This window comes from Arachis ipaensis, chromosome B8 (assembly GCF_059453495.1).
Source record: "Arachis ipaensis isolate K30076 ecotype BB chromosome B8, ASM5945349v1, whole genome shotgun sequence".
NCBI lineage: Eukaryota > Viridiplantae > Streptophyta > Magnoliopsida > Fabales > Fabaceae > Arachis > Arachis ipaensis.
The window spans coordinates 93,828,808-93,833,868 of record NC_142443.1 but is presented as its reverse complement, the minus strand read 5'-3'; the positions used below and the strand labels follow the sequence as shown (position 1 = coordinate 93,833,868).

The window sequence follows — 5,061 nt, the reverse complement described above, 5'->3', positions numbered from 1 at the left end:
GCTATTTCTTCTTCAGCTATGTCCTGTATGTTCTCTTCCTCTTCAACATCTTCTATTTGTACTACCTCTTCAGCTGAGGTGTGTTTTGGTGGGCTTGGTTCCTCCTGATTCCTCTCTTGCAGTGTGGTTCCAGACCTTAGGGTGATGGCATTAATGCCTCCCTTTGGATTGGGTAATGGTTGAGAGGGGATTTCAGTGGAGCTTGAAGGTTAGTTACTGGAATTTTATGTTGATCCAATCTGTGACATAAGAGCTTGCAAAGTAGAGGTGAGACCATTCAGACTGGCATTAATACTATTCATGATGTTATTTTCCATGGTCTGTTGTCTTCGCTCAAAAGATTGTAGTAGCTCTTCATTAGGAGATAAAGAAGAATGAGTAAATTGAGAGGTCTGCTGTTGATTGTTCTGTGGTCCTTGGTTTTGCCTCAGGTGAGGTGCTCTGTAAGGTTGATTCTGCTGCCTGTTGTTGTTATTATTCCACCTCTGATTTCCCTGATTATCTCAGCCTCCTCTGTTATTGTTGTCCCTCCAATTCTGGTTAGAATTGTCCTGCCATCCATGGTTATTATTTCCACTTTGATTGTACCCTTGGTTGGGGCAGTCATAGAAGTTATGAGTGGATGGCACCATGTTGTCTTCTTGTTGGAGCTGCAGGCATTCATCAGTGTAATGGCTATAATCAGCACAGATTCTGTAAATTCTTTGCGGGACTAGCTTGTTGAGCTTGTTGTTGATTCAATTGCATCTGCTTCAGCAAGTTGGTCATCTCACATATACTCTGAGCTAGAGCCGCAGTCTCTCTGTTAGAGGATACTTCTGCAACGGCTTTTGAACAGCCTTGCTTTTGCCTGTGGTTCCTAGTAGATTCAGCTAAATCACTGATCAATTGCCAAGCCTCATCAGTGGTCTTGTACTTCTTCATAGACCCATTGCTAGCACTTTCCAATGTGGTCTTATCTTGGGGCCTCATGCCCTGTGTGATATAGCTAAGCAACACTATCTTGTCAATCATATGGTGGGGGCATGCTTCCAGAAGATTGTTGAAGCGCTCCCAGTATTCAAAGAGAGTCTCATTGTCATCCTGAACAATTGTGGAAATATCCTTGCTCAGTTTATCAGTAACTTTAGATGGAAAGAATTTCTCCAAAAACTCCTTTCTGAGTGTATCCCTGTTGGATACATTTGCTAGCAGTTGAGTGTAGTACCACTCTCTTGCTTTTCCCTCGAGAGAAAACGGGAAAGCTTTCAGCAAAATTGAAGTTTCATCAGTACCATCACGCTTGACAGTAGAACAGGCTGCCTGGAAATATCTCAAGTGCTTGATAGGCTCTTGAGCAGGTAGGCCATGAAACTTGGGCATCAAATTTAGCAGTGCGGTCTTTATTTCAAAATCTGTAGCTACCGCTGGATGATGCGCTTGAAACGGTTGCATTGTAAAATCAGGGGCTCCTTCCTCCTGGATGGTAACTCTCCTAGCTGCCATGTCTTCTACACGTAAAACAACCGAATCAGTAGAATGGGGGCTGGTTTCTTCCTCAAGTTCACTTTCAGATCCGCCCTCAGAGCGGACTAACCGACGCTGTTCTCGCCTTATTCGTGAAATAGTCCTTTCAATTTCAGGATCGAATATTAGCAAGCTCAGATCAGGAAGTGAACGCATCATTTGACAAAAGAAACATGCAGCTCATAGTAGCAAAATAAAATAAAATGCAAATAAATAAATTCTAATTAATAACTTTAGCACTCTATTGCAACTCCCCGGCAACGGCGCCAAAAATTGATGAGACACAGAAGTTGGTGAATTAAAAATTATTAAAATAGTTACGTTGCAAGTATAGTTCTTAACTCACCGAAAATCTGCCTATCAATTTAGAAATATGTCACAGAGAGTTTAGATTAAAAATTACTGGGAGTTGGAGTCCCAGGTCGTCTCCCAACGAGTTGCAGAAAAGTGTGCTATTTTATTAATCAGATGTTCCAAAAGGTTGAGTTAAGTAGATGGAAAATTAAATTGAGAAAATATAAATAATATGAATAAAAGCCTTGACTGGGAGTTGATTAGTTGGAATCTCTATTATTGATGGAATGATTTAAAGATTAATTTATAATTAATAGTTGTTTTGTTTAGTTATCCTTTACTAGGTACGGAAAGTCAAACAAGTTGGAATGCTAGATCTATTCACGAGTCGCAACCCACTTAGTTCAAAGGGATTGGTGTTAGTGACTGGATAGCAATCCAACAGTTAACCCAATTACAAATTCTCTTTCAATCCTTCCAACTGAAGAGTTCCTTTCAATCAACTCCCCATCAAGTGAAGAAACTACTCGCTCATTGTAAATAATAAATCCATAACATATGAAAGAGAATTAAAAGAAGACATGATTATTGGAATGAAAAATAAATTAAAATGGAAGGAATAATCCTTGTATTAAATACACATGAAAGTATTCAAATGACAAAATTGAACAAAGCAAAGAACATAGAAGAACAAAACCAAGTTAAGAGAACGAACTAGAATGATGAAGTCTTGATGAGGAAATAACTCTTCTCAATGTTCCAATGCTAAGACCAATTAAAAATTAAAATTCTGAAACCTAGAGAGAAAAACCTAAAAGAGTAAAACTAGATCTAAAACTAAAAACTGTGTAGAATGAATGTTGTGTTTTGTTTCTACATATTCTCAGGCTCTAGTATGCTGTTCCGGGCCAAAAACTGGGTCGAAATAAGGTCCAAAATCGCCCCCAGCGAATTCTGTAGATTATGCAGATCGCACATGTCACGCGATCGCGTCATCCATGCGGACGCGTCATTCGCGCTGTTCCTTGCCACGCGTTCACGTCGTCCACGCTACCGCGTCGCTTGAGCTTTTCCAATCCGCGCGGCCGCGTGAGCCATGCGGCCGCGTCACTGCGATTTGCTCTCCTTCGCGCGGTCGCGTGAGCCATGCGACCGCGTCACTTCTCGCTGGTTATCTCCTCAAATTCTTGTGTTCCTTCTATTTTTGCTAGCTTCCTTTCCAATCTCCAACTCATTCATGCCCTATAAAGTCTGAAACACTCAACACACAGATCACGGCATCGAATGGAATAAAGGAGAATTAAAAATACACAATTAAAGTCTCTAGGAAGCAGTTTTCAAACATGTAATAAATTCAGGAAGGAATTATAATTTCATGCTAATTTAATGAATAAGTGGGTAAGGATCATGATAAAATCACACAATTAAACACAATATAAACCTTAAAATAGTAGTTTATCACTCCCCATAAGTCCAACTTAAGGACAATAAACAAAAGTGCTAGGTGGGAGACACCCCACCATGGTAATATCTTTTCATTTTCTCTTTTGTAAATATTGGTAGAATTAATTTAAATTCATGTTTAAAGTAGTTTGTTGAGTTTATTTGGTAGTTTAGTATGTCAAATAAGGTTTTATAGTGTTTGGGTAGCTGTTTGGAGGTTTGAAATGCTTAGATTGGTTCAATAACATGGAAAAATTAAAAAAAAAAAACATAGCACCAACCCGCGCGTGCGCGCACCTAGTGCGTACGCGTGCCTCAAGCATTCTCGACCATCCACGCGGGCGCGCCATGTGCGCGGAGGCGTGGATTGAAAAATCTCACCCCTCCATACATTGACTCGAGAGTTGCGCCTACACTGCGCCAGCACCATGCCTGAAGCACAAACCAACCGTGCGTGCACGCACCTGGCGCATACGTGTCCTTGAAGCTAGTTGCACAATGCGCGTGCACGCATGCTGTGCGCGTGCGCGCCGATAGCGCCACCTGCCCTCCTGATACATGTTCCATAGAGTCATGCCCAGTTTGTGCCTATTCTATGCCTGCAACCCACGCGTGCGCGCATTTGGCGCGTACGCGTCCTTTGGCCAAACTGCGCATCGGCGCAAAAGCGTGCATGACGTGTCCGCGCCGGTGAAAAAATAAATAAATAAATAAATAAAATAAAAAAAATTTAAATTTTCTTTTCTTCCATTTTCTTTTATCGCATTTGCTTATTTTTATTTATTGCATTTTAATTTTGTTTTTATAGCTTGCTCTTATGCTCTTTTCTAAGTTTCTTATTTTAATATTCGTGTTGAATTCTTTTACTCAATTGTTGAGAATTTTTGGTTAATCTTGGTGCTTCGTGACTTGTTTGGCATTAATTGTAATATTTGCTCTACATACAAGATTAGTGCTTTAGTCCTTCCTGACTCATAACCCCTTATTTTTATTCCTCATCATTAGTGAGTTATGATGGGACCAAATGCTCTCATGCTTATCACTAATCTTGTTTGTGTCAATTATTGATTAAACTTGATGCAACATGCTCTTCATGTCATGTACCCATGCTTTGACTTTACTCTTGCATCAAGTATTAGTTAATATGCCTTTGCTTGAATTGCTTTCTCACTCACATGTTGTAGCTACCATGTATTTGAGAACCATACTTTTAATTGGCATTAGCCCCCGCCTATGTTCTATTTGCTTTGATATCTTTGTTATAGGCTTAATTATCCTTCTTTCTCTTTCCTTTTAAGTTGGTCACCAAGAAGGAAAGGAATGGAAAAGCTTTTAAATGGGAAAACAAACAAGTTCACCCGTACAACCCTTTTGAAGAAGCTCAACAAGTTGTAACAACCCGTCCACCTTGCTCTTCTTTGCATGCACCGAGGACGATGCAAATTTTTAAGTGTGGGGAGGTCGTCTGACCGATCTCCATGGGTAACAATTTCTTTCTTTCAACACCAAATCTTAATTCCCTTTGTAGTTAGTTGTTTCATTGCATAATAGATTGCATGTTAGTTAGAATTTGTACATATTTTTACCACTTCCTTTTTATGTTAGGACTACTTGGTTAGGGTGACTATTTCTTTTCCAAGAAACTGTTTTTAGGGCACCCTACCAATTTGAAAAAAAATAAATTTTTTTTTGTGTTGAACTTGCTTGAAGAATGTATTTTGGAACATGATTTTTGAGCTAAGAACACAAGCATGTGAGTTTTGAGCCCAATTGTGTGGTTACATCATATAACCACTTATTTCCATTCTTGTGTGTATT

General features: G+C 39.6%; 1 non-coding gene across 1 annotated transcript; it reads left to right on the top strand.

Moving 5' to 3' along the window:
• Window positions 1-1,008: 1,008 nt before the first annotated feature.
• Window positions 1,009-1,116, top strand: LOC148548861 (small nucleolar RNA R71). Its single transcript, XR_015898180.1, has one exon. It is a non-coding gene; the product is annotated as a small nucleolar RNA R71 (small nucleolar RNA).
• The last annotated feature ends 3,945 nt before the right edge of the window (window positions 1,117-5,061 follow it).